Source organism: Bombina bombina, chromosome 3 (assembly GCF_027579735.1).
Source record: "Bombina bombina isolate aBomBom1 chromosome 3, aBomBom1.pri, whole genome shotgun sequence".
Lineage (NCBI taxonomy): Eukaryota > Metazoa > Chordata > Amphibia > Anura > Bombinatoridae > Bombina > Bombina bombina.
Window position 1 is genome coordinate 249,372,007 of NC_069501.1, and position 10,000 is coordinate 249,382,006.

The 10,000-nt window shown below is 43.4% G+C and overlaps 1 protein-coding gene across 2 annotated transcripts in view; it reads right to left on the bottom strand.

The window, feature by feature from the left end:
* Positions 1-10,000, bottom strand: part of YWHAE (tyrosine 3-monooxygenase/tryptophan 5-monooxygenase activation protein epsilon) — a 153,683-nt gene that overhangs the window by 23,973 nt on the left and 119,710 nt on the right. The gene's annotated exons all lie outside the window — the stretch shown is intronic.

The following is a 10,000-nucleotide window of genomic DNA, read 5'->3' on the forward strand; positions in this document are numbered from 1 at the left end:
GAAAAGACTATCCCTCACAGGAGCACAAATCTCCACAGAGCCAGGGCCAAAGGACACTAGATCTAACAGGCGCCCAAGATGTCAACATGTGCTGTAGAAGTGCAGCTAATCCCCTAAAGGGACACAGAGCTCTGCTCCTCTCATCGACCTTGAGAGGAGGAAAGGCTGAGTAGACCTCGCCGGGGATCAAACTAGCAACCTTCGGTTTGCAACAGTACAGAGTAGCCACAGAGCATTAGTATGCTGAGCTAGCTGTCCAGCTAGCCACAAGCTCCAGACACCAGGAGAACAGTGAGGACAAGTCACCCGAACAGAACATCAAACCTCCATATGACCTCAGATTCAAAGTCAGACAGTAAAACATGGGTTTGGATGCCACCTGGATGGCAATACCTAAACAATATGAGTGAAAATCTAGGACCTCTTCTATCCCAAGAAAGCAGAGCATTCCCAACACCGGGAAAGGACCCCTAACCAGAGCCCAGGAGGACCCCACTGTGTAATGTCCCAAAAAGGAACCACCAACTCCCTAAGGGAATCAAAGTCCCCCGAAGGCGACCCATCCCAAGGAGAAAACCGGCAATCCAAGAGGTCTCAATGAAGAAGAGAACCACGAAAGAACAAGGCCACAAAGGACAATTCCCTAAAGGAACACCGCCCCGTCGGCGGAAAGAGGCGCTAAACCCGCTAATTTTTCCACCACGTGGGAAAGAATACTCTAGGTTCCGAGGGTATCGGAAACAGAGTGACGCCGCAAAATTCACTGACCCAGTTACCAGAGTGACGGCTATTTAGGACTGAAACAATCCCGAGAGCTGCACAGACCCACAAGTCCTCTTCAGAATGCTTAGCTGAAACTAGTAAAACAAATAACGTTACAAGCACTCTGCACCCCAACCTGACCAGCAAGGTATATTAGGCGCCACGTGTCTGAATAAGCCACGAGACAGAAGATCTGAACCCAAGCAGGAACAGCCTGCAAACAGGGTCATAACTGCCAAGCTGGATAAATCCGCCCTCAGAGAGGAAGAAAAAAAGACAAAACATGGCACTAACGTGTCCCGAACAAATTCCGTAGAAGCAAACAGCGAGTATCGATCCCAGAGATTTTTAAAGTTCCCACAGGAAACCCGAGGGTTAACGCCCAAGAAGAACAGAAAGATCCGCAGGACCAGCCTAATGGAAACTCTGTTCTTCCAACAAAACTGGGAAAGATCTCGATAACAAGACTTAAAAGATTACTCCATCCCCCCATGTCTAACAAGGTTAGCCATTCGAAGGAGGAGACTGATGAGTCCCATAACCGAGATGGATAGGGTCCCCAAACAAATCAAAAACGTGTAAAATACAAAGGCGAGTCCACTTGTAACAAAGGCACAACAGTCAGGAACATTTACACCCGCAGGGAACTGCACATGCCCTCCAGTGGCCGCGAAACGGGGGGCAATCGGGCACGAGCACAATCGCAAATTAACATCTGGACTTTGTAGAAGTGCAAGCGCCAAAAGTATGTAAAAGGATATTAAACCTTGATTCCAAGATACTAAAGGAGTCCCACTGAGACCCTGTATTTGTCATATGAGTTTGTAGGAACAGATGAGTTACAGTACATTCATGAAGTAGTAAAATGAAACAATCTTGTGTGTTCCTGTTCTATGCCGTGGAACAGGAACACGGCCCTTCAAGTGTGACGAATAGTAGCCTTGCCTCCGCCATGGACTTGAGAGAAGAAAGCAGGCAGCGAAGCAAAGTTCGACAACGCCGATTGCTTGTGGAGTTGTTAAAATGAGTCGGGGTGGTTTCGCAGAAAGACTCTTCCTGCATCTACGGACTCTAACTTTCAACCAAGTCCTCACTGAGAGACTGACAGTATTACTTAAAAACCCCGTCCCATGTCGAAGAGTACTACCCTCCATAAGAGACGAAAAACTTCTGACACTTCTCTGCGAACCTCCTGGGACAAAAGGCAAAGAATGACTGGGGGATGAGGGGAGTGGGAGGAGTATTTAAGCCTTTGGCTGGGGTGTCTGCCTCCTCCTGGTGGTCAGGTTCTCATTTCCCAAAAGTAATGAATGCAGCTCTGGGCTCTTTCCATTTATGAAGAAAAAAAAACAATTTTAATATCAGTGGTGTCCCCAGAATACATCAGCGCCAAGCTTATTTTACTTTCCAACCGGTTAAAATGTTTAGCCAATATTGAGAACAAAAATGAGGTAAGGTTTTTTTTTTGCTCAAATCATTAAATCAATTTTTGTTAAAGTATACAATTCATTTGTGTGTTCGATTGCTTAAAAAAACATTTATAATAAAAGAAAATGTTATTAGTATTACACTACCATCAACTAGCTGGAAATATTTGCTATAGACAACACTAAAAATGGATTTTTTGGAACATACGGTATATTTATTAGTATCCATATATTAAGAAAAACATAATTTATGCTTACCTGATAAATTTATTTCTCTTGTAGTGTGTTCAGTCCACGGGTCATCCATTACTTATGGGATATATTCTCCTTACCAACAGGAAGTTGCAAGAGGATCACCCAAGCAGAGCTGCTATATAGCTCCTCCCCTCACATGTCATATCCAGTCAATCGACCGAAACAAGACGAGAAAGGAAAAACTATAGGGTGCAGTGGTGACTGGAGTTTTAATTAAAATTTAGAACTGCCTCAAAAAAAGACCGGGCGGGCCGTGGACTGAACACACTACAAGAGAAATAAATTTATCAGGTAAGCATAAATTATGTTTTCTCTTGTTAAGTGTGTTCAGTCCACGGGTCATCCATTACTTATGGGATACCAATACCAAAGCTAAAGTACACGGATGATGGGAGGGACAAGGCAGGAACATTAAACAGAAGGAACCACTGCCTGTAGAAACTTTCTCCCAAAAATAGCCTCCGAAGAAGCAAAAAAGTGTCAAATTTGTAAAATTTTGAAAAGGTATGAAGTGAAGACCAAGTTGCAGCCTTGCAAATCTGTTCAACAGAGGCCTCATTTTTAAAGGCCCAGGTGGAAGCCACAGCTCTAGTGGAATGAGCTGTAACTCTTTCAGGAGGCTGCTGTCCAGCAGTCTCATAGGCTAAACGTATTATGCTACGAAGCCAAAAAGAGAGAGAGGTGGCCGAAGCCTTTTGACCTCTCCTCTGACCAGAATAAACGACAGAGAAGTTTGCCAAAAATCTTTAGTTGCCTGCAAGTAGAACTTCAGAGCACAGACTACGTCCAGATTATGCAAAAGACGTTCCTTCTTTGAGGAAGGATTAGGACATAATGATGGAACAATTCATTTGTGTGTTCGATTGCTTAAAAAAACATTTATAATAAAAGAAAATGTTATTAGTATTACACTACCATCAACTAGCTGGAAATATTTGCTATAGACAACACTAAAAATGGATTTTTTGGAACATACGGTATATTTATTAGTATCCATATATTAAGAAAAACATAATTTATGCTTACCTGATAAATTTATTTCTCTTGTAGTGTGTTCAGTCCACGGGTCATCCATTACTTATGGGATATATTCTCCTTACCAACAGGAAGTTGCAAGAGGATCACCCAAGCAGAGCTGCTATATAGCTCCTCCCCTCACATGTCATATCCAGTCAATCGACCGAAACAAGACGAGAAAGGAAAAACTATAGGGTGCAGTGGTGACTGGAGTTTTAATTAAAATTTAGAACTGCCTCAAAAAAAGACAGGGCGGGCCGTGGACTGAACACACTACAAGAGAAATAAATTTATCAGGTAAGCATAAATTATGTTTTCTCTTGTTAAGTGTGTTCAGTCCACGGGTCATCCATTACTTATGGGATACCAATACCAAAGCTAAAGTACACGGATGATGGGAGGGACAAGGCAGGAACATTAAACAGAAGGAACCACTGCCTGTAGAAACTTTCTCCCAAAAATAGCCTCCGAAGAAGCAAAAAAGTGTCAAATTTGTAAAATTTTGAAAAGGTATGAAGTGAAGACCAAGTTGCAGCCTTGCAAATCTGTTCAACAGAGGCCTCATTTTTAAAGGCCCAGGTGGAAGCCACAGCTCTAGTGGAATGAGCTGTAACTCTTTCAGGAGGCTGCTGTCCAGCAGTCTCATAGGCTAAACGTATTATGCTACGAAGCCAAAAAGAGAGAGAGGTGGCCGAAGCCTTTTGACCTCTCCTCTGACCAGAATAAACGACAGAGAAGTTTGCCAAAAATCTTTAGTTGCCTGCAAGTAGAACTTCAGAGCACAGACTACGTCCAGATTATGCAAAAGACGTTCCTTCTTTGAGGAAGGATTAGGACATAATGATGGAACAACAATCTCTTGATTGATATTCCTGTTAGAAACAACCTTAGGTAAAAACCCAGGTTTAGTACGCAGAACTACCTTGTCTGAATGAAAACTCAGATAAGGAGAATCGCAATGTAAGGCAGATAACTCAGACTCTTCGAGCCGAGGAAATGGCCATCAAAAACAGAACTTTCCAAGATAAAAGCTTAATATCAATGGAATGAAGGGGTTCAAACGGAACACCCTGAAGAACTTTAAGAACCAAGTTTAAGCTCCACGGAGGAGCAACAGTTTTAAACACAGGCTTAATCCAAGCCAAAGCCTGACAAAAAGCCTGGACGTCTGGATTCTCTGCCAGACGTTTGTGTAAAAGAATAGACAGAGCAGAAATCTGTCCCTTTAACGAACTAGCGGATAAACCATTTTCTAAACCGTCTTGTAGAAAAGCCAATATCCTAGGAATCCTAACCTTACTCCATGAGTAACTCTTGGATTCACACCAATATAAATATTTACGCCATATCTTATGGTAAATTTTTCTGGTAACAGGTTTCCGAGCCTGTATTAATGTATCAATTACCGACCCCGAAAAACCACGCTTTGATAGAATCAAGCGTTCAATCTCCATGCAGTCAGCCTCAGAGAAATTAGGCTTGGATGTTTGAAAGGACCCTGAATTAGAAGGTCCTGCCTCAGATGCAGAGACCATGGCGGACAGGACGACATGTCCACTAGGTCTGCATAAGAGGTCCTGCGTGGCCACGCAGGCGCTATCAGAATCACCGATGCTCTCTCCTGTTTGATCCTGGCAATCAGTCGAGGTAGCAACGGAAATGGTGGAAACACATAAGCCATGTTGAAAACCCAAGGGGCTGCTAGTGCATCTACCAGCACCGCTCCCGGGTCCCTGGACCTGGACCCGTAACAAGGAAGCTTGGCGTTCTGGCGAGATGCCATGAGATCCAGCTCCGGTTCGCCCCAACGAAGAATCAGTTGAGCAAACACAAAAAAGTTCCCACTCCCCCGGATGAAAGGTCTGGCGACTTAGAAAATCTGCCTCCCAGTTCTCCACGCCTGGGATGTAGATCGCTGACAGATGACAAGAGTGAGACTCTGCCCAGCGAATTATCTTCGAGACTTCCAACATCGCTAGGGAACTCCTGGTTCCCCCTAGATGATTGATGTAAGCCACAGTCGTGATGTTGTCCGACTGAAATCTGATGAACCTCAGTGTTGCTAACTGAGGCCAAGCTAGAAGAGCATTGAATATTGCTCTTAACTCCAGAATGTTTATTGGGAGGAGTTTCTCCTCCTGAGTCCACGATCCCTGAGCCTTCAGGGAGTTCCAGACTGCACCCCTAGCCTAGTAGGCTGGCATCTGTTGTTACAATCGTCCAATCTGGTCTGCGAAAAGTCATTCCTTTGGACAGATGAACCCGCGACAACCACCAGAGAAGAGAATCTCTGGCCTCCTGGTCCAGATTTAGTAAAGGTGACAGATCTGAGTAATCCCCATTCCACTGACTTAGCATGCATAGTTGCAGTGGTCTGAGATGCAGGCGCGCAAATGGCACTATGTCCATTGCCGCGACCATTAAGCCGATTACTTCCATGCACTGAGCTACTGATGGGCTTGGAATGGAATGAAGGACACGGCAAGCATTTAGGATTTTTGATAACCTGGACTCCGTCAGGTAAATCTTCATCTCTACAGAATCTATAAGAGTCCCTAGAAAGGGAACCCTTGTGAGTGGTAACAGAGAACTCTTTTCCATGTTCATTTTCCACCCATGCGACCTCAGAAATGCTAGAACTATCTCTGTATGAGACTTTGCATTTTGAAAACTTGACGCTTGTATCAGAATGTCGTCTAGGTACGGAGCCACCGCTATGCCTCGCGGTCTTAGTACCGCCAAAAGCGATCCCAGAACCTTTGTAAAAATTCTTGGGGCCGTAGCCTACCCGAAGGGAAGAGCTACAAACTGGTAATGCCTGTCTAGAAAGGCAAACCTTAGGTACCGATAATGATCTTTGTGAATCGGTATGTGAAGGTAGGCATCCTTTAAGTCCACTGTGGTCATATATTGACCCTCTTGGATCATGGGTAGGATTGTTCGAATAGTTTCCATCTTGAACGATGGAACCCTTAAGAATTTGTTTAAGATCTTCAGGTCCAAGATTGGCCTGAAGGTTCCCTCTTTTTTGGGAACCACAAACAGATTTGAGTAAAAACCTTGCCCTTGTTCCGTCCGCGGAACCGGGTGGATCACTCCCATTACTAAGAGGTCTTGTACACATCTTAGAAATGCCTCTTTCTTTATTAGATTTGTTGATAACCTTGACAGATGAAATCTCCCTTGTGGAGAAGTTTTGAAGTCCAGAAGGTATCCCCGAGATATTATCTCCAATGCCCAGGGATCCTGGACATCTCTTGCCCGGGCGAAGAGAGAAAGTCTGCCCCCCACTAGATCCGTTTCCGGATAGGGGGCCCTTTCTTCATGCTGTCTTAGGGGCAGAAGTAGGTTTTCTGGCCTGCTTGCCCTTGTTCCAGGACTGGTTGCCTTTCCAACCCTGTCTGAAACGAGTAGCAGTCCCTTCCTGTTTTGGAGCGCAGGAAGTTGATGCTGCTCCTGCCTTGAAATTACGAAAGGCACGAAAATTAGACTGTTTGGCCTTTGATTTGGCCCTGTCCTGAGGAAGGGTGTGACCCTTACCACCAGTAATGTCAGCAATAATTTCTTTCAAGCCGGGCCCGAATAAGGTTTGCCCTTTGAAAGGAATATTAAGCAATTTAGATTTAGAAGTTACATCTGCTGACCAGGATTTAAGCCATAGCGCTCTGCGCGCCTGGATGGCAAATCCGGAGTTCTTAGCCGTGAGTTTGGTTAAATGCACAACGGCATCCGAAACAAATGCATTAGCTAGCTTAAGGGCTTTAAGCTTGTTCATAATCTCATCCAATGGTGCTGTGCGAATAGCCTCTTCCAGAGACTCGAACCAGAATGCCGCTGCAGCAGTGACTGGCGCAATGCATGCAAGGGGCTGCAATATAAAACCTTGTTGAACAAACATTTTCTTAAGGTAACCTTCTAATTTTTTTATCCATTGGATCTGAGAAAGCACAACTATCCTCCACCGGGATAGTGGTACGCTTGGCTAAAGTAGAAACTGCTCCCTCCACCTTAGGGACCGTCTGCCATAAGTCTCGTGTGGTGGCGTCTATTGGGAACATTTTTCTAAATATCGGAGGAGGGGAAAAGGGCACACCGGGTCTATCCCACTCCTTGCTAATAATCTCTGTAAGCCTTTTAGGTATAGGAAAAACGTCAGTACACACCGGTAACGCATAGTATTTATCCAGCCTACATAATTTCTCTGGGATTGCAACCGTGTCGCAATCATTCAGAGCCGCTAACACCTCCCCTAGCAATACACAGAGGTTCTCAAGCTTAAATTTAAAATTTGAAATTTCTGAATCCGGTCTCCCCGGATCAGATCCGTCACCCACAGAATGAAGCTCTCCGTCCTCATGTTCTGCAAATTGTGACGCAGTATCGGACATGGCTCTCGTGTCATCGGCGCGCTCTGTCCTAAACCCAGAGCTATCGCGCTTGCCTCTTAACTCAGGCAAATTAGATAATACTTCTTTCATAACATTAGCCATATCATGCAAAGTGATTTGTAAGGGCCTTGATGTACTTGGCGCCACAATCTCACGCACCTCCTGAGCGGGAGGCGAAGGTACTGACACGTGAGGAGAGTTAGGCGGCATAACTTCCCCCTCTGGTGATAATTTCTTTACCAGTAAAGACTGACTTTTATTTAAAGTAACATCAATACAATTGGTACACATATTTCTATTGGGCTCCACATTGGCTTTTAAACATAATGAACAAGTAGATTCATCTGTATCAGACATGTTTAAACAGACTAGCAATGAAGGCTATCAAGCTTGGAAAAAATCTTTCAATAAATTTACAAGCAATAGAAAAAACGCTGCAGCGCTTTTAAAAACACAAAAAACTGTTGAAATAACAATGAAGTAATTCAGTTATAGCCAACAATTATAACAGTAAATGTATGAATTTAGCAGAGGATTGCACCCACTAGCAAACGGATGATTAACCCCTCAATACCCAAAAATCGGATAATCAATTTAAGATTTAACGCTTTTATCACAGTCAAACACACTGTCACAGGTCTGCTGTGACTGATTACCTCCCTCAAAAATGAATTTTGAAGACCCCTGAGCTCTCTGGAGACGTCCTGGATCAAGGAGGAAGAAGCAGGAAGACTGTGCTAGAATTTTAACTGCGCAACAAGGCGCTAAAAAAGGCCCCTCCCACTCATATTACAACAGTGGGAGACCTGTTACAACGGTTTCTATGCAGAAATATACGTTAGCCATATGGAAAAAAATCATGCCCAAAAAGATCACCAAAGTACCTCACAAAACGAATAACATGCCAGTAAACGTTTTAAAACAACTTTCCAGTGTTATGCAAAGTTATCACTAAGCCTGCTACCAGTCGCTTCTACTGCAGTTAAGGCTCATACATTTATTTCAGTATTAACAGTATTTTCTCAGTCAAATTCTAGTCCCTAGAAATTAACTCAACTGCGCATACATTTATCAGCCTGATACCAGTCGCTACTACTGCATTAAAGGCTGTACTTACATCATATGGGTAACAGCAGTGTTTTCTTAGTCAATTCCATTCCTAGAAAATATTACTGCACATACCTCATTTGCGGGGAACCCCGCATGCTATTCCCTTTTCTGAAGTTACCCCACTCCTCAATGTGTGAGAACAGCCAGTGGATCTTAGTTACGTCTGCTAAGATCATAGAAAACGCAGGCAGATTCTTCTTCTAAATGCTGCCTGAGAGAAAAAAACAGCACACTCCGGTGCCATTTTAAAATAATAAACTTTTGATTGAAGAATAATTAGATAAAAAACTCCTATCTCCTCTCGCGACCTCCTTTGTTGAGACTTGCAAGAGAATGACTGGATATGACATGTGAGGGGAGGAGCTATATAGCAGCTCTGCTTGGGTGATCCTCTTGCAACTTCCTGTTGGGAAGGAGAATATATCCCATAAGTAATGGATGACCCGTGGACTGAACACACTTAACAAGAGAAATGTATATTTATGGTGTTTAGATCTATACACATACTACTATTACTCATTTTATACTATTATACTTATTCTTATTACAATATGTAACCTATTTAGCAAATATTGTTGACAATGAAACATGGACAAAACCATGCTTTTTTTAAAAAAGCTAAACTTAGGTCCACCAGCTGCCCACAGCACTCTTTACAAATTAGGTGACATTTCCACCTCTAAACCAACAGCCATGCTAGGATGTCAGTTGATATGCACGCTATTGGTTTATAGGTGGAAATGTCACCTCACTGAAGAGCGCTGTGCCATGGGCGGCTGGAGGCACCGAGTTTAGCAATTTACTTCAGCACAGAGGGTGAGTTTAGCAATTTCACATATTGATAGACTAGAATTTATTTTTAGTGATGTTAAATGCTCAAATTTACCATCACTTTAAATTTGTATTTAAGTTACTGTTAGGGCAAGACCATCCTGGATGGTAAATTAACAGACTGAGAAATGGCCAATTGTTACTGGGCCAGACAAGATCACAGGTGACGCTGAAAACCCCCAACAAACTTCAGGGCAATAGTGATAAATA